Source organism: Triticum dicoccoides, chromosome 4B, assembly GCF_002162155.2.
Source record: "Triticum dicoccoides isolate Atlit2015 ecotype Zavitan chromosome 4B, WEW_v2.0, whole genome shotgun sequence".
Taxonomy (NCBI): domain Eukaryota; kingdom Viridiplantae; phylum Streptophyta; class Magnoliopsida; order Poales; family Poaceae; genus Triticum; species Triticum dicoccoides.
The window spans coordinates 349,720,334-349,741,338 of record NC_041387.1 but is presented as its reverse complement, the minus strand read 5'-3'; positions in this window follow the sequence as shown (position 1 = coordinate 349,741,338).

Here is a 21,005-nt window from a genome sequence, read left to right as displayed (position 1 = left end):
ACATGGCTAGATTACTAGGTGATACTCTAGACATCTAGGGTCATAATAATATCTCCAACATATACGTTGAGGCAATAGAGTACCTCAAATCACCGTTTAGTGTGGTTAACCTGGCCAGAAAGGACATCGAAACAGAGGGAAGGATTTAGCAATGCATCAGACTATTTAGAAACCTGGGATGACTCGGACAGCATAACAACTGTAAATGCTCAAAAGGATTAAAGACATCTACAAAAATGGTGGCATAACCACTCGATCATCATAATATCAAGGATCTGAGATCAACTATGAACATACAGAAGATAGTAGGAACTGAACTGAGGTCTAAATCCATCAATCCTAAGAGTCTATGGATTAGTAACACGTGATCCTGATAGAAAGAAGAGAAAACCTAGTTCCTTAACCCCATAGGAAGGATAAGATGACTCAGATCAGAAGGCATAAGGTATAAGGAGTAAAAAGAGCCTTACGTTCCATCCCACAATCAATTCCCTTATATAACTAAAGAATTTCTAGACTCAACTTCGACCAGTTTGGCTTGGTAATCCTACAGGCAGTCAAGCTCTGATACCAAAGCTGTCAGGACCCCGATCCTGAGTCACACCGATCTAGCATGTAACACATCATATCACTTTTCGGCCTCACGCACGGTATTCCCACGGGTGCCACCTTACCTAGACCGGGACTGTTTGCGCCTTTTGGCTCACGTATATGATAGTGCCGCTAGCATCCATATGACAAAGAAACCGGGCTGACAAGGCTAGTCGTGAACCCAAAATGGCACTAACTTGCAGGGACAGGCATACATGACCCAACAACGAACGTGTCGGTCATTAGCGAGTGAATCCGGGCTGTAGCAACTGGGCTAGCAGGACTCCGGTAAACCGGGCTGTAGCAGACTAACAGGACTTCGGTATTCATCGCGTGACATTTCCCCGAAGGGACAGACACAGGAACGAAGAAGGACACATGCCGGCCAGCCTAAGTGTTCCGGAGCAGTAGCAAGCTACCATGGCTCAGTGGAAGCACTAGGAGACATTTCCCGGTAAGAGAGGCGACTAAGGATAAACAACTAGATAGTTAGATCCCACACATACCAAGCATTTCAATAACATACACACAATATGCTCGATATGTGCAAATACAACATGGCATCACAACATGACTCTATGACTCAAGTATTTATTCAATAGGCTCCGAGGAGCGAGATATTACAAACATGGGTCTCATGACCCAACACTCAGAGCATACAAGTCAAAGCACAAGCGGAAGCTTAACATATCTGAGTACAAACATCTACAAATGAAAAAGGCTGAGAAGCCTGACTATCTACCAGATCCTGCCGAGGGCACAAGATCGTAGCTGAGGTAACGAGCTAAACATCAAAGTCCACACGGAACTACTAGCGAGACTGAAGTCTCTCTGCAAAAACATAAATTAAGCAACGTGAGTACAAATGTACCCAGCAAGACTTACATCAGATCTAACTACATATGCATCATTATCAACAAGGGGATGGTGGGGTTTAACTGCAGCAAGCCAGCTTTGACTCGGTGGCTATCCTAAACTACGACTGCAAGTAACTCTTTTGAGGTGGCGCACACGAGTCCACATATTCACCATATCAATACACCACTATGGATCCGCTCTCGTCTCCCTACGAGAACGCCATCCATAGCACTCACGCTTATCTTGCATATTTTAGAGTATCCACTTTCACTTGTCTATGAACTATACAGGCAACCCAGAAGTCCTTTACCGCGGACACGGCTATTCGAATAGATCACATTAACCCTGCAGGGGTGTACTTCTTCACACACGCTCTCACCACTTACCGCCGTTTACACGACATGTACTCGGCAACCTTCAAGCGGAAGCCCAGCGAGGGTGTCGGCCACGACCTGACTAACCACACAAGTCTCTCGTCCAGGTTTATCACCTATTCGGGTTCCATCCGCAAGGAGATCCGGCCGGGGTGTCTCTCACGGCCCCAAACGATGTGTGCAGGGTTCCCAAGCCCACCTTGACGGGTGGATCTACGCTTGGTACACCGTGCCATGGTGCCTAGTCTGTCCCAAGCCCACCTATACCGGGTGCCACTTGGTAGACTACTAACACTACCTACAAACACCAGAAACTAGTTGCAACTCCTGGACAGAGATCAAGTTGATTAATAAGTCGAGAGGGGCACTTAAGCATTCCAATGCGTGGTAGTAGCTGGTCATGGATCACAAACACAGAACTCAGTTCCTGAGAACGGCTGCAATGAGACAACCCACCATGTACTCCTACATGGCCTCTCACCGCTACCTTTACCAAATCGTGTTCACACACTTAGCTCACACACAGTAGGACATGTTTACACACCTCCAATTCATCCCTGATGAATCAGACCTGACTCAACTCTAAGCAGTAGCAGGCATGACAAACAAGCATGAATGAGTAGGCACATCAGGGCTCAAACAACTCCTACTCATGCTAGTGGGTTTCATCTATTTACTGTGGCAATGACAGGTCATGCAGAGGAAAAGGGGTTCAACTACCGCAGCATGTAACAGTTGAGTCGTTGTTGTCCTAATGCAGTAAAAGAGAGCAGGAGCGAGAGAGTGGGATTGTATTGGAATGAACAAGGGGGTTTTGCCTGCCTGGTACTTCTGAAGATAGTATAGTTCTTCATCGGTGTCATCGAACTAATCGTCGGAACACCGTCTAATGACAGGGGGCAAATACCCGCAAACAAGGGAGAACAAAATCAATGCAATGCAACAATATGATTCATGAATGTGACATGGCAATATGCTGGTGTTTTGAGCTAATGCAGCTAGCAACAGAGTTAAATGAAGTTGGTTTGAACCCTAAGTTCAGATCCAAACTCCATATGTGAAATTCAAATGTCATTTATATGATTTGTGCTAAACAGCAGCTATAAGTTGTTCTAACATGCATGAAAATGGTACAGATGGATAGATTGGATTTTTCTGATCATTTTTCATATATAAATTATTTAATTTGGAGTTATAGTTGAATTTCTATGACTTTTAGAAGTTTAGGACATTTTCTGGAATTTCCTGAATTAAAACTAATCCAGAAAATGAGTTATGGCATCAGCACTACGTCACTGTTACATTACCAGGTCAACGGGGCAGTCCAGGTCAAACTGACCAGTGGGTCCCGCATGTCAGTGTTATTAGTCTAACTAATTTTTAGTTAGTCCTAATCCTAACTTAATTAGCAGGCGGGTCCCATTTGTCATTGACCCAGAGGGGTTAAACTGGGCCCACCCGGGGTCAACTTGGTCAACGGTTCAAACCTTCCGGCGTTGAGCCACCGGCGAGGCCGAGACGGCGGAGAGTGTCGGAAACGCTGCCCCGGCCACGGTTCGATGCGCGGGTGGGTGCTACGGGTAGCTGGCGGTGTGGCGCATCCAACGGTGGCGGTGGTTGGTGCTGGGGTGGCCGGGAACGACGACAGCATCGAGCCGGGCGGCGGCCGGAGCTCGGGTGTTCGCGGGACCAGCGCTGCGGTGTGCAAACGAGTGCAGCATGGCGCTGGGAAGACTCTACGCGCGACAGTGAGCATGTTGGGCGCACAGCCGGGACCAAATGGTTACCAGGGCCACGCCGGCGACGAGGCTAGGCGGCGGCGCGATTCGGTCAGCAAGGGGCGATGGCTACAGGGCGTAAATGATCTCGGGGAGAGGAGGTTACGACACGGGAGCTCACGGTGGTTGCAGAGGTCATCGAAGCAGGCTCGGGGAAGGCTTGACGGCGTCGGAATCCCCGTGGCGATCGTCGGAACCCGAGGATGAAGATGACATCGATGGCGGCACTCCGAGGGCCTTCCGGTCGCGTAGATCGGCGGAGACGGCGTAGCGGATGACGACCATGCTTGTGGGTCGGTCGGGGGAGCGAGGGGGGTGCGGTGGACACGACGGCAGCAAACGGTGGCGACGAGCGTGCTCGGGCGTTCGCGGGAGGGAGAAACAGAGGAAGGGGAGGAGCACAGGAGACAGTGAGAGGGGGCCAGGGGGCTGCGTGGCGCTCCGTGGCGTTGTCTAGGAGCACCGGGGAGGAGCCAGGCAGGCAGGGAGGAAGGACCTGGCGCGGCTCGCCTGCGCACCGGGCACGCAGCTGCTTCTCCTCCTGGCAAGAGGAAGAAGACAATGCTGCCCCTGGTGGGCCGGGCTGGCTTTGCCCGGCTGGGCTGCTACAGTGGTGGGCTGGCTGGGCTGCCAGGTAAGTCCTTCTCTCTCCCTTTTAAAATCTGTTTTTCTATTTTTCTGTAAGTTTGTGGCTTTATTAAAAATATTTAGACACCTTCAAAAATCCTGAAAATAATCATAGGCTCTTTTTAGATTAATTCCAACAGCCCACACTTATTTCCAGAATTATTTGAGCATTTAAAATATTTACTAGCATTTAAATGCCCAAATGCAAAGTACATATGATTTAATTCAGTGACCAAATATGTCATGGAAAAATGTGCAACACCTCTGGTTATGGTTCTAGCATTTTCCAGAAATGATGAACATTTTTTGAAAGCCATTTGGATTCACTGAAAATATTTTTAGGTTGAACCTATTTGAATTCCATTTGGTACTAGGGTTTGGACATCCCCATTTCAAGTTCATTTGAAAAATTAAACATGATGCACACATGAAGGGCTAGCCTACTGCAGACCAGGACCAGGGATGTGACATGCAGTGTCAGCAGATGGAGATGGTAAACGTATCTCTGGAGTTGATGACCTCGCTCGCAATGAACCGCCATCCCAGGTGCTTGCTTTAACTTCGCGGTGTCATATGTGGCTGCATGTTCCATATGGTGTCTAGCTTGTATTTGAAAGGCCAAACTCGGTCTTTTATTAAGATAAGGAAAGATATTTTTTTACATGAACCACCATCCCGTGAGCACTAGAAGACAAATAGCTAGTCAGGGCACTGGCTGAGCTAGTGACAAGCCCAGCAAAGATAGGCATCACCTGGAAGCCAACTAAAAAGTTGCGATGGTAGCGAAGCAGCCCGCCTCCCACCAGGCTCTCAGGTCCTAGATGATCATGCTCACCACTCTAGCCGGATGTTTAGCTTGTATTGCTTCCAATTTGGTTAAATTGCATATGCTTAGCTTACACATTATACCTTTGAATATGACATGCCTTTCTGTTTTTGGTACATACTAGTACATCTGTGTATTAACCATGTTCTTACATCAAACTAATGTTCTTGTGTATCCCTCATCAATCCCTTATGATGAGGCAGGCAGGCAAGGGGACTACTCATTTAAATAATGCAGCGTCAGCCTCCCGACATGATTATGAAGAAACAGCAATGCTAGATGAAGATAGTGAACGTAGCTCTGTAGTTGATTACATCATTTCCCCTACACTAGCATCGCAGGTGCTTGCTCTAACTTGGCAGCGTGATATGTGGTTTCATGTTGCATATGGTGTCTAGATTGTAATTCTTCCAATATGGTTAAACTACATGTGCTAGTCTCCTTAGCTTATACATTATACCTGTTAATGTGATATGCCTTCCTGTATTTAGTACATAGTACATCTGTCTATTAAGCATGTCCTTACATAAAACTATTGTTTTTTATTATATCCCGCATCAATCAATATGACGAGACACCTTTAGTATATGCAGTGCGATATTAGTTGCATCTCTCATATGATTTATATCATGCGCTGCTTCTAATTTGTTGAAATTCCATTTATGATGGGACACTTTTAACTTGGCAGAGTCATATTGGTTGCATCTTTCATGCGGTGTCTAGCTTGCATTGCTTCTTATTTGTTGGAATGGTTTCTGCTTCATTTACACAAACAGTTGTGAACATGCCATGTCGTCCTGTTTTTTGTACATATTCCATCCTGATATCATGTGTTTGCCTTACATCAAAGTAGTGATTGTCAGTATCATGCATGAATGAGTTCTGAAGAGAGAATTTTATTGCTTTTTCTTGTCGGTTTTACTTGATGATTCAAAATCAATAAAGCGGAAGGAAGTTAGCAAGGCAGCGGATAAAGGTGATCCTTCCGAACGGAGGGCCTCTACAGTTTCTACTCCTCCACACCCCAAGATGATTTCCAAGACAACACATGCATAGACACTCAACAAAGTTGTGTTTATGATGAGCACGTCTCCCCTAGTGCACCATCACCGGTGCTACCTCTAACTTGGCACTATTATATCTGGTTGCATGTTATGTGTGATGTCTAGCTTGTATTGCTTCTAATTTTGGTGAATTCCATCTGCTTACTTTACACATTATAGTTGAATAAGACATGTGTTCCTGTTTCTAGAACATACAATATCTGTCTACCACACCATGTTCTTACATAAAATTACTACTGTTGTGTAACCTGCAACAATCACTTATCATAAGACACATTTGACTTTGGAGTGTGATATAGGTTACATCTCGCATTCTTTTCTAGCTTGTACTACTAATTTGTTGAAATGGCACTTATGACGAGACAGTTTTAACTTGGTACAGTGATATCCGTTGCATCTTTCATATGGTGTCTAGCTTTCATTGCTTCTAATTTGTTGAAATGCCTTCTCCTTAGTTTACACATCATAAGCTGTGAATATGCAATGCTGTGAATACGCAATGGCACTAATGACGAGAGACCTCTAACATGGTAGTGTGATGTTGTTTGCATCTTGCATATGATTTATTTCGTGTACTGCTTCACATTTGTTTAAACGCAATTTATGATGAGACACTGTTAACTTGGCAGAGCGATATTTGTAGCATCTTTCATATGGTGTCTACCTTCGATTGCATTGCTTCTAATTTGGTGAAATGTCTTCTTCTTAGTTTACACATCATAGTTCTGGTTATCTCTTCCGTCCCGTTTTTCGTACATATTACATCCTCCTATCATGTTGTTGTCTAACATCAAAGTTCAGTTCGTCTGCATCACACATCAATTTGTTCTGAAGAACTAAATTGTTATTAGTTTTTCTTGCCAGCTTGACTTAACGTGGCACAGAGAAAGAGGAAGAAACACAGAATGGCCGGGAATGAGAAGCGGATGAAACCTGCAGATTCTGCTGGTACTGATGGTGCAACAGAAGGTCAAAGTCCAGCGGAAAATTCTACAAACATGGCATCCCGTGCTACATGAGCTACAATAAAAGCCAAACAGAAACAAATAGCTGCAACCAAACAAGTAGAGACAACCCTAGTTCTTGCAACACCTACCATAGTACTACCAGCTGCACGAGTTACTCGTGCGTCAACTGAGCTAGCAGCACGTTCCCAAGCTCCCTTGCCACCTGACACTACTTCCCAAGCACTCTTGACACAAGACGAGTTGGCAATATCAGATGAACCTTGTGAGCTTAAACAACAAGAAGGTAGTTGTTGGAGTCAAGTTACAGTTGCATGCTTCTTTATATGTAGTCTCACAGTTTGATGTACACTAATACTTCCTATGTTCGTTGTTGGACTAGCGCCTAGGAGCAATAGGAAACAAATGTCAGGGATATTGCTCGATAGGTTAACTAAATCTAGAGGAGGAAGAATGGGGACCCATTTTGAGGCAGGTTTAAAAGGCCACGTAATGCTACAAAGTCAGCCAAGTTAGTATCAGAGGCAGCGGTTGCCGTTAGGTGTCATGTATGTATCCTCCCAACATGGATTCAGTATAGGAATGACAAAGATGAAACCCAGTTCAACACCTTCCTCGACCATTTATATGTAAGTATGGTTATGTATGGAAATTAGTAATATCGTCTTGCTCTATCCCATACTTTCTAGGTTGCTGATAATGAGACTCTCATAATTTTGAACAGATGAGGTTCAAGTTGGATAGCCAAGATGATGCAACCAGACAAGCTTGCACCCTTGTTTTCAAGTTTGCTCTGCGACAGTATCGGTATAACTTAAGGAAAACTCACTTTGAAGGCAAGGCTGACAGTGAACTTTCCCAAACATCTCCAGTGGAAAATATATCGGATGAAGACTAGAGGGGCCTTGTTAAACACTGGTCTGATCCAAAGTATCAGGTACATTATATATATTTGATCACATCACACGTTGAAGTCCTATTTACGCATGTGCCACACAAATCTATCTTCTTGTAGGTGAACTATTCAAAAAACAAGGCCAACCGTACGGAAGTGAAATTCCAACAAATGACCGGATCTCATAGCTACATTGCACACTGTGAGGCTGTTATAATCACATGATGTTTCACTCTTTTCGTTGTACCATGTTATCAGATCTATATTGACTTGTTCGAAATGCAGACGAAAGCCCGCAAGGACCAAAAAGTACCTAAACCAAATGCTGTGGAAATCTTCAAGGACTGTCACACCAGCAAGAAGAAGGGCATGACTACACAAGTCAAAGCCGCTGTTGTAAGTCCTTAGTCCTCATGCCTTTTAACTACTACTTACTCTGACTTGTGCCTTGAACTGCATGGTTTGCAGCCAATGTCTATTACTCTTTTCAATTTTATACACAATTGTCTTAGTCTATCATTGCACCTTACAAGGTTTAAAAGAGAGGAGTGATGTTCCTTTGATCTTGACCCATAATCTAGTTCGGTGCTGGACTTGCCCACACAATGTTACAATTGCCTGTTTCTCTGTTCTTAGTTGTTTTGTGATATGAATGATGTCATACTATGCTTACCGTATTATAAACTTCGTCCCTTTATCCTTAGCCCAATACAATGTGAAGAAATAGACAATACATTAGAGATGGTACATGGTCATATGTTTGAAACCTGGTTTTATTATGTACTTTGCAATAAAATACAACTAATATTTTACATGGGTTCACCAGAATAAGTTTTGTATATAGACCAAAGCTATTTTGTTTGGTTTTGCTGCCTCCTTAATATCTTCTGTTCTGGTACTACTAATGTAAAAACTCAACTTTTTAGCAAGCTATGGAAAAATGGTAGAACCGCCACCTTCTGAAGGTGGCGAGGCAACTATAACCGCAATGTTAGCTCTTGCTATAGTGGTTCAGTACCTGTCGACTAACATGCCAAAAGCACGTTCCTGCGTAATATTTGGTTGGTTGTTAAGGCGATATCGTCCAAACTGCCTCACGATCAAGATATGCAATCTCAAAGCAATGCTGCATCTGCGCTCCAGACACAAGTCCATTCCCTAAGAGATACCCTTTGTGAAACAAGCAGAGACATTGTTTGATGTCGTCAAGATATGTATGGTTTTGAAACCAAACTATCAGACATTTGCTATGTTGTTCAGGAGCCTAGGGGAAATGAAGGCGAGGGTTATGGTGCCACATCGGGCAATACAACATCAAAATGTAACAGTCAGGTCAAATGAACTAAACTTCTGAACTTCTGGTGGTGCATTTATCTGCTAGACTGTTAAGTTTTATGCCAACCTTCCTTTTGTTATATAGTTGTAATTTGTTTTGGTGTGATACAAAATTTATTCATAACGTGCAGCCACCGGCTGAAGAAAACAGCAAGCCATTTTTGTATAGTGTAGGGTGTTCCCTATATTTGCACTGGTGGCGATCTTTGATGCCGAGTGGATGTAATCTGTGCAATCGCCTTAATAGCCTAGCGTTAGTTTCGGCCTTATTTATTTCCTAGTCTTCTTTTTCCCTGGTTTTCTAGTGGTCGCAACAACCATGGGCCATATACGGGACGTAGTATCCATGGATCTCCTACGGGCCGTCGATAAATGGGCCTCCAACAGGGCCGTAGAATCGGTGGGCCTCGGGCCGTCGGATAAATGGGTCTACATCGGCCGTAAACGGGCGTAATTGGTATCGGCCGAGCACGGTAACGGGCCGTTAATAGGCCGTAGGACAGCAAAGGCTTAATTCTGTCATAGGCATAATGGGTCATTAATAGGCCAGAATATAGGATGGGCTAGAAACGGCGCAATAGGTTAACAGGCCGACTCTTGCCATGGGCTGAATTTGGACCATTAGGGGAACAGGCCAGTAACGGGCCGAATCTTGCCGTGGGCCGAATTTGGCCCATTAGGGGAACAGGCCAGTAATGGGCCAGAAATAATCGAGGGCCGAAAAGGAGCCCAAGAACGTATGGGCCGTCAATAGGCCGAAAGCTAACATGTGCTGGAAACGGCCCATGTAAATCACGGGCCGTTAACGTGGGCTTGTAAAGGGCCTAAAGATACGAAGGCCTCATATGGGCTGAAAGACGTCGTGGGCCATAGATGGGCCGAAAGTGAAATGGGCTAGTGTTATATTCGACGGCCCACATGACGTTGTTGGGCCGATTTCCTTTAGGGCCTAACGGGACGTGAGTTACCGGGCCGTAAAATGGGCTATTTGCGAAGACACCTAAGATGCTTTTCATGGGCAAGCGAATTAACTTTTGACCAAGTCAAACGGGCTGGCTTTGTAAGCTAGATGGGCCAGTGGTGGGCCGTGGCACGTGTCGACATATCATAGGCGCCTATCTGATCCAATGACGAGCTGACACGTGTTTCTTCCGGCCAATAAGAATTTTACACATGGAAATTCCCATTGGTCTGGGCTGTTAACGGGTTATCGGATCCAAAACCCGACCTGATAGCTTAACGGTGTTCTGTTACAGTGGATGCCATGTGTCGGTCACCCTTGACGAAAGCACTTCTGTGACGCGCGATTTATCATCATGGAAGTGGACACTTCCGTCATGATAATTTTGGTAACGTCATGGAACACTTCTACGACAGCACAGGTATGACTATCTTGATTCTATCATAAAATCGTCATGGATGTACATGCATGAAAAAAACGTGACCTACTATGACAAACACGTATCATCACGGAACTGTATTTTTTTTGTAGTGGGAGGGTCACGTCGGGGACCAGCCTCACGAATTCTTCATCAGGCTGCGCCGACCAGCGCGTCACCGTTTTCGTCTCCCTACTCCATTTGCTCGGGAGATGGAGCTCGACCCGCCATAGACTCTGAGATTGCATATGAGGGGCTGCAGGAATAGCGGCACACGGGTTGATGTCGGTTTCCCAGCCCCTGATGTCATGTATCATCGTCGCAGATGGAAGACCTTCGCTCGTATCCACAACCTGACGGCGGGACTCGATCTCTATTTCAAGCTAATGGAGAACGACCTGCTCTCCATCAAGGTCTTTGGAGACTTTGGAACTCGCCTAAAGTGTTGTGTGGAGAGCTCCTCTGATGACGAAGACTCTTCCTCGAGCGGGAGTGACGAGGAGGACAGCAACAGCGACGACGAGGGCTTCAGGCGGGACAATGACGTGTACGACTAGGCGTCAGACCCGCCATCCCTGGGCGGCGTCGGCAGCAACAGCAACAGCATCTGCACCTAGCCCCTTCTCCCAGCGGGGCAAGCTCCTTGAACTTCTCGGCGTTACCTCCTTGAGCGGCTGGCGTGCGAAGGCCGGAGAAGGCGAAGATAGCGGGTGACGGGCCATCAAGTCGGTGTACGATGGCACCGACGCCTTCGTAGCGTATTGGGGACCCGCTGCCTCATCTTCCAGCTCTTCTCCCAGCACCATCATCAACAGCCCTCTCCTGGGCGGCCGCCGATATGTTCTCTTGGCGCCTTCTACTACTCGTACCTCGCCTAGGCGCTCCTTTTGCCCTCTTGCTTTCTTGTTATGTTTCCTTAAGAGATGGACAAGAAAGGGATTATGGGCATCTTATCTCTTTTTAGCTTGTAAGCTCACATGCCTTAGTTAGATTTAAAGCTTGTAATCCCCTTGCTCATGTTTACATTCCGTACGAACTGTACCTGTATGGGACGTTGTTGGGGATATAACTACTGAGCGTAAACCGGCCAGGAGGCCCGGTTCACCCTCAACTATATTTGAAGCCCATGAAGATCCGGAAGATGGCGTTTTACTAATGAAGCTTAGAGGCCTGGTGCCCAAAGGCGGATTAGGGCCCATAGTGGTAAACCGCCATGGTTATGTACTTGTACTGTAAGTTAAGAAAGGAGAGACCGAGCCGAACACTTGTATGAGTCGGCCTCGGGGCTCTGTAGACCGGCCGGGCGTCAACCTATGTATATAAAGGGACGACCCGGCGGCGGTTCAGGGACAAGAAACAACAACTCGAGACCCAGGCAAAGCGTATTTGCTCCCTGGTCATCGAAACCCAATCAATCCCATCACAACTAGACGTAGGCTTTTACCTTCATCGAAGGGGCCGAACTAGTATAAAAACTCCTGTGTCCCTTGTCCGGTTTAACCCGTTCAAGCAAACCCGTAGCGATGGCTCTACGACTAAGTCCTTCCATGAGGACATCTGATGTGTTAATTCCACGATAGTTGGCGCCCACCATGGGGCTATCGCACGATGGTTTCGAGTTCTTGAAGGGCAGCTCTGAAGGACTCAAGGGGTCCTTGGTTGGCTGGATGACCAAGAGTCATCGCGGCAAGCTCTACATCGACGACGAAGGATGGGGCCCCGAGGCCGGCTCAATCGAGTACGGATACCGGGTCCCCTTTGCCGGAATACATGTCTTCATCGGCAAGATCGGCTAACCGGGCCCTGAGCCGGACCTCTGCACCGACCTCGTCGAGACGGCTGAGCGTGTGAGTCCTGCCCAGGTTAAGCCCGCCATGAAGCATGCGTTCGTAGGATGTGTCCATGGGATCGGATCTGAACTAGTGTCTGAAGGCGAGACGACTGTTTATTCCGACAGCGAGTCATCCACTGGCGAAAACGAGTCCTTATACCAAATTCATGATGGTGTGTTCTAAGGATATTCCGATGGGAACAGTATTCCGGACCTCCTTGAACCGCCAAGTCGGGTTGCTTTTTACATGGACGGAACATAGCCCACTTTGCAATCTTCATCTACAGCGGCAATTAATACCGGATCAGCGGCCGTGGCAGGGGCCCCGGTGCGCCAGCCAGCTCAAGTCCTCTCCGGTTTGATGGATGCCTGGGGGACCTTGTTAACCATGACAGTTACCCTGGAGACGCAGGATCAGCACAATGTGGACATTGCGAAACTGAAGGACCAGAGAACACAGGCTAAGGAGGACCTGGCAACTGAGGATGCTAGGATGGCTGAAGAACGGGCCGCTTTGGATGCCCAGTCACAGCAGATACAGGCGCAGAGTTACCAGCTCATGTTAGATCATAATGCATCAAATGACGTAATGCGAAGGAATTATCGATCGCGTATGCAGCCAGTTTTCGAAGGATTGAATCTCTTTAATACACCGGGGGCTGGGCCGAGCAATAAGGGAGCTGCATACCGGACCGACGCGCCTAGGGCAGCGCCGGATCAACCACGGATGACGGAACCACCTCGGCGAACGGATAACCCGCCGCCATATGTGTCCACGCCACCGGGTCACTTCTCGAGCCCTTTGGATAACATGATTGCCGCAGCATCTCGCCTGGCAACAATTCCAATGGAGGGCGATTCACTGGCGGCGATTGAAACACAGCGGGCCAGGGACCTTCTTTAAACCGCCGTGGTGCAGCAGCAGGCTTATTCCTATAGCCGAGATAGAATTCATTCAACCCCCCAACTGAGCAAAAGCTATAGCAGGCACATGGATGAACCGGATGTGTCTAGCAGTGCGCAACATCGTAATGCCCTTCAAAGACCCAATCCAGCGCACGGTGAGGTAAATGCACAAGACGTGGTGGATAATGGCAGAGCATGAAGGGAGGCCGCTTTGGCAGCACAATATGCGGGTCATTATCAACCCGCCCCGGTTCAGCCAGTGGCTTCAGTAGACCGAGGCACCGGGCTTGCCTTTAGTTCCTGGGGAGTGCCGTGTCTCATTCCGGCTCTTCGTAATGTGCGAATGCCCAAGGATTTCAAGGGTCCACGTAAAGTGCCTAATTACACCGCGAATCAGCCACGTGTGGCGTGAGTTGAGAGTTATGAGATGGCAACGGAGATGCTGGATGTAGATGAAGCGGCCTGTGCAAAGTACTTCACGATGATGTTGGAAGGGACGGCCCGTACTTGGTTGAAAAACTTACCAGCCAACTCCGTCGATTCATGGGATCAGTTGAAGGCCCGGTTTATAGCCAATTTCAAAGACACATGCAAACAGCCAATGTCCATTGTGGATCTGGATGCTTGTGTTCAAGCGGAGAACGAGTCAACAACTCATTGGGTGCGCCGGGTTTCGGAAGTTTTGCATTCGTCAGACCGGATTAATGCTGGTCAAGCAATCATAACACTGGAGCGTAATTGCCGGTTTAAGTCACTCAAGATGAAGTTGGGACGACTCAAGCGCCACTGCAATGACATGGGAACCCTTGTGGAAGCCTTGGTCAAATATGCCGATTCTGATAATACCAAGGATCCCGATTCTGACGAGGAGAAACTGGAGAAGGGAAAGAAGAACGGTGGTGCAAAGTGACAGCATCACAACCAAGGATGCCATGGGAATAATGGTAAGCGCAAGGTAGATAGTTCAGATCTTGTGGCTAACACCAATATGCAGCGTCGTAAAGGTAAACCGCCCCAACACGTTGGAGAGATGAATCTGGAGCGTTTGTTAAACCAGCCCAGCCCAAAGCATGGGACCACGGAGGCCCCTGTCACACATATTTGGAAAGATTGTTAAATTATGAAGGAGTTCAAAAATTCTGATCTCTTCCCGTATGAATAGGGTCCGTCGGGCGGTTCAGGTCCAGGTTTTCATTGTGGCGGCGGTTCAAACTGTGGATTTCAGAATAATCAGGGCAACCAGCATAACCAAGGTGGTAATGGCCAACAGAATAATCACGGAAATCAGCAGCAGTCCGGTTATCAAAGTCACCCCAAGCAGTTGAATGGTGGGCAGTATCATGTGTTCACTACTAGCCTATGCAAGCGCGATCAGAAGCTTCACAAAAGGGCAGTTAATACTGTTGAACCGGTAGTGCCTCATTATTTGCGGTGGTCCGAGCAGCCCATTGTGTGGAGCAGAGAGGATCATCCGCCCCGGGTTGACAATCCGGGTCATCTGGCTTTGGTGGTAGCACCTCAGGTGGGAGGTTACAAGTTTACCAATGTTCTGATGGATGGAGGGCGCAGTATCAACATCTTGTACTATGAGACTTTTTGTTGCATGGGGTTGACAGACAAGAATCTTAAACCGTCCAACACTGTTTTTCATGGTGTAGTACCAGGTAAATCAGCATATCCTATTGGCAAGATCACTTTAGACGTTGTGTTTGGAGATGAGCATGATTCCAGGTCTGAAAAATTGATCTTTGAAGTGGTGAAGATCCAGAGCCCGTATCACGCACTATTGGGACGGCCGGCATAAGCAAAATTCATGGCGAGACCCTGCTATATTAATTTAAAGCTTAAAATGGCGGGTCATAAGGGAACTATAACAGTACATGGAAGTCGAAAGATCGCTTTGGATTGTGAGGAAGGTGATGCGGCTTATGCTAAGTCGGTTTGTGCTACAGAGGATCTGAAGTTTTATAAAGACAATGTTGATCTGGCAGACATGACACCTCTGAAGAAGCCCACCACCGAGCATGACCCGACCCTGAAGTTCAAACCGGCTGATGAGACTAAACTTGTTGACTTTGTTCCTGGCGATTCCTCCAAATAGTTTAGCATCAGCACCAATCTGGATCCCAAATAGGAAAGCATGCTCATCGAGTTCATCCGTGAGAACCGGGACATTTTTGCATGCAAGCCTTTTGACATGCTAGGTGTACCGAGAGAACTCGCTGAGCACACTCTCAATGTTGATCCCAAGTTTAAACCAGTCAAGCAATTTCTTTGCCGCTTTAACAAGGAAAGACGCAAGGCCATTGGTGAAGAGGTAGCCCGGCTGTTGGCTGCTGGATTTGTCATTGAAGTATTTCACCCCGAGTGGTTGGCTAATCCGGTGCTTGTTCTTAAGAAAAACGGCACTTGGCATATGTGTGTGGACTACACAGATTTGATCAAGGCTTGTCCGGCAGATCCTTTTGCTCTCCCGCATATTGTTCAGATCATTGATGCGACGGCGGGTTGTGAGGGCCTGAGTTTCTTGGATGCTTATTTAGGTTATCATCAGATTAAAATGGCAGTTAAGGACCAGGAGAAGATAACCTTCATCACTCCCTTTGGAGCCTTCTGCTATGTTTCTATGCCCTTTGGGCTCAAAAGTGCCCAGGCAACTTATCAGTGTTGTGTGCAAAATTGTCTTCACACGCAGATTGGGCGTAATGTTCATGCCTATGTGGATGACATTGTGGTAAAATCCAGGAAGAAGGAAACCTTGATAGATGACCTGAAGGAAACATTTGACAATCTTCGGGTTTACAAAATGATGCTTAATCCGGACAAGTGTGTTTTTGGTGTTCTGGCAGGCAAGCTCCTAGGCTTTCTGGTGTCCAACAGAGGCATTGAGGCTAATCCGGAAAAAATCAAAGCGATTACATCTTTGGCTAAACCGAAGTGTATCAATGACGTTCAGCGTTTGGTGGGTCGAATTGCAGGCCTTAGCCAGTTTATCAGCCGTTTGGGAGAGAAGGCGATACCTTTGTATCAGATGTTGAAAAAGACAGACGATTTGCAACCCTCAATTGCCCACTTTGCAACCCGGCCAGTTGCCTCCCTGTACGGATTGAAGTATATGCCTCGGACATCAATCAAGTCACAGGCGCTTGTTGACTTCATCAATGATTGGACTGAGTTACAGGAACCAGAGGACAAATCGGATAATACATACTGGACTATTCACTTTGATGGATCCAGGCAATTGGAAGGCTCGGGGGCTGGAGTTGTTCTTACTTCCCCTCGAGGTGATAAAATTTGTTATGTTCTCCGCTTAATGTTTCCTTGTACTAACAATACAGCTGAGTATGAGGCTTTACTCCATGGTCTCCGTGTGGCTAAGGAAATGAACTTAAGCCGTGTTCGTTGTTTTGGAGATTCTGATCTGGTGGCTCAGCAAGTTTCTAGTACTTGGGATTCTAAGGATCCACTCATGGCGGCTTATAAACCTGAGGTGGATATTTTGGAAGGTCACTTCAAGGGTTATCAGGTTGAGCACATTGACCGACGCAAAAACGAAGCAGCAGATGCTTTAAGCCGGCCGGGATCTCAACGTAAACCGGTACCACCCAATACCTTTTTAGATATCTTGCATAAACTGTCTGTTAAGTTGCCTATAGAGGAGGATTTAGCTGTTCCTGATCCAGAGGCCCAATTGGTGGCCGCTTTACATACCACTCCGGATTGGACGGTTCCATATTTGGCATATATGAACTAGGGCGAGTTACCAGATGATGAGGTCTTCGCCAGACAGATAATACGGCGGTCCAAGTCCATGATTATTCACAATGGCGAGTTACATCGTTGCAGTGTTTCAGGCGTATTCCAACATTGTATTTCTCCTGAAGAAGGACAAGAGATTCTTCGTGAAATCCATGAAGGGGATTGCGGTCACCATGTCGGTTCAAAGTCCCTGGAGGCTAAAGCTTTTCCTCATGGGTTCTATTGGTTGACAACTCATGCTGATGCGGAGGATCTAGTAAGGCGGTGTGACACTTGTCAGAAATTTTCACGTCGGGCTCATGTTCCGGCTCAGGAGCTACGGATGATTCCTATCACTTGGCCATTTGCCACTTGGGGCCTTGACATGGTGGGACCTTTTAAGCGCTCCTAGGATAAGAAGACCCACCTATTGGTGGCAGTTGATAAGTTCACTAAATGGGTTGAAGCGGAGCCCGTCAGCAAGTGTGATGCGGCCACGGCAGTTCAATTTCTCAAAAGGATCATTTTCCGTTTTGGTTTTCCACACAGCATCATTACAGATAATGGAACGAACCTTTCTAAAGGTGAGATGGAGGAGTTTTGTCAACGAGAGCACATCCGGCTTGATGTAGTGTCCGTGGCTCATCCCCAATCCAATGGTCAAGCTGAGAGGGCGAATCAAGAAATCCTGAAGGGTATTAAGCCCCGGCTCATGGTTCCTTTGAAACGGACGCCGGGTTGCTGGGTGGAAAAATTACCATCTGTGTTATGGAGTATCAACACCACCCCAAACCGATCTATGGGTTATGCACCTTTCTTCATGGTTTACGGGGCTGAGGCCGTCCTCCCAAGTGATAATCATCATGATTCGCCCCGGGTTGCCAATTATGTTGCAGCGGATAATGAGCAAGCACACCAAGAGGCACGGACCTGTTAGATGAGAAATGGGACATGGCTTTGGCTCGGTCGGCGGTTTATCTACAAGACCCGCGGCATTATCACAACCGCCGGGTTAAGACACGAACCTTTCAAGAAGGCGACTTAGTGCTCCGGCTGATCCAGGATCAGACCGATATGCACAAGTTATCCCCACCATGGGAAGGACCCTTTGTGGTCAGCAAAAAACTGCACAACGGATCATACTACCTCATTGACATTCAAGAAGACTCACGCAGTTCTGAGGAGGAGACCCGATGGCCGTGGAACATAGCTCTCCTTCGGCATTACTATACTTGAGCCATAGGCTTTTCTTATGTACATATTTCAACAATGTATATCTTATGATCAATATAATAAACTGGCATCCTTGCTATAAGCAGGGCCTCTGCCATTTTTTCTTCAAATCTCTTTGTTTACATGGGGGCTTCAGCTGACAAAGCGAAGTACTACCTGTTAAACCGACTATCATGCCACAAAAATAGCTTGGGAGCTTCACACCCAAGGGGCCAAAGAGAGTCTGGATGTTATGCACACCTCAAACATAGGCACCCATTGAGCACAGCTCACAAAGTTACTTGGGGGCTCTTTGTGCAAAGCAACAAAAAGTTTGAACGGACCCTTGTAATTGGGTATCGACCCACGGCTTGGAAGCCTGGTGTATTCACCTAAAACCCCGGGCTAACCTGCCTTCATCAAGTAAGCCACTCCTATCCAGGTAATCCTGGCACGACCCGCCGAACGTTTGACAAGTCAATCTTATACATACCCTGAACTTGTCGAAGTTAAAACGACGATTGGTTAGTTGGAGGCCCATCTTAAAAGGCTTTGCAAAATGGTTTAACTCAGTGGCCTGGCAGCCCATGGAAAGCCTCGAATTTGGGCCTGACAGCCCTTGAAAAGCCTTGACTACATGGTTTCTTGTTTGCTTTCTTGCCAAGTTTTTCACCTTTTGATGAATTTATCTTGAACCGGTGTCCATTGACCCGTCATGGCTTTTCAGTCATCATATTAACCCGGTGTTTGTTAACCCGGCATGGCTTTCAACTATAAGTTGTCAATCCATCTTATCAAATCGGTTTTTGCAAAACCCGTCCTGGCTTTGACTATATGTCGCCAGTTTGATCATCTGGTGTTTATCGTAACCCGGCATGACTTATTCATCACATCATTATAGTGTAAGGGTTATAACAACTCAAGATTTGGGCTTTCACCCTTACTAAGTGATTTCATATCATAGGTATGAGTTATTTCATATTCATTCCGCTTTTAGCCAGGCTTTATCTTGAGCATTATGACCCGTCCAGCGGTAAACCACCTGGACAGATCTTTTTATGCAGACATAGGGATTGCATAATATTATGAAGATATGTAAGCCAGCACTGAAATTGTCATGGCGGATCAAACAAAGTATATCCCAGTGCACGATGGCAGCAGATCAAAGTATTTTAACTAGCCTATTACAAGGCGCTTTAAGGCCCAAAATACGGAATTGTTCTTTCCACAGAACAAAATTTATGAAGCATCAACCAGATTGCCCGATCAAGCCTCATCACCATGTTGATGTGAAGTTGATGGATCATCTGGCGTTGGTTTAGCCTCCTCCTCCCCATCCAGTGGCAGGAAGTCAAAGGTGGTCCAGTCAATCTGGGTTAAAGCCTGAAAGACAGCCTCTTCACTTATAAGTTCAGCCGGATCAACGTTAGGGGCGTAAGTGTTCTTAAGGATTCGCGGGATAAGATTTTGCACTTTCGGCATGACAGTGTCAATCCGTTTGTTGTTGGCATCATAGAAGGACCAGTGAACAGTCAAGTTAGCTTCTTCTGCCAATTAACTCGCCAGAGGATGCATCTCCCTTGTCACAATTTTGAGGGCTTCGTTATCAAACTCTGCCCCGTTTTCTTGTTCACTAGGAAAGCCCTTGGCGATGTCAATCGGATCCATGTCAGCTATCCATGCTTTGGCTCGTGTAAGTGCCAACAAAGCACCAGCTCTGGCAGCGGATCGCTTCATCTCTTCTATCTGTGCCTTCATCATGGATAACCTTGCTAGAGTGTCCTTGATCAACCTTGGGGCCGGATTGTTGTATGAGGCTGCGCAAATAACCTGTTGGGCACCGGTATACAGTTGTTCAATCAGCGTATATGCTGCCTTCAGCTTCATTCGCATGTCAAAACCCAGATGAGCAATGCGGCCACCTACATCGGTTTAAGATTTTGATGTTAAACCGGCAAAATTACAAAGATGGTCATTCAAGAAATCTTGGCAAGACTACTTACCAAATATTGCAGAAGTCATGGCATTCACTTGGCGCTTCAGCCCAGATAGCTCTTCCGCCACCGGTTTAAGAGCTGACTTGACGTCTTCTGCCCGCTTTAGCAATGCATTCTTTTTAGTCTCCAAGTTGGCACGCTCCATCTTGAACCCTTCTTTCAGTTGTTCCATGGCTTCTAAGGCGGTTTTAAGCTCATCCTTGGCCTTGGAACTCACTGCTTGTTGGGATTTGATATTCTGTTGAAGATCAGCAATTTGAGAGCCTTGGTGATTTAGATCAGCCTGTCACAATCAGAGAGGAGAATGTTAAATATTTTATCAAAAGTCCCAAGCATATAACCAGTTATACACTTGGCACTTGGGGGCTAATGTGGATTGCTTCTTTACTATAGATTGTTTGAAGTCCCAAGGATCAATACAAGTTTTAATCTTGACACTTGGGGCTAATGTGTGTTTGATCAAGAAAATACACAAGAAAAGTGAGCAAAGTACAGTATGGAATATAGAAGTCCCGGTTTATCTGCACAAGACAAACCGACCCTTGGGGGCTACGAAGTCCAAGTGTTCTTTATCTTTGAAGTCCCGGTTTATCTTCAAGAGATAAACCGGCCCTTGGGGGCTACAATAT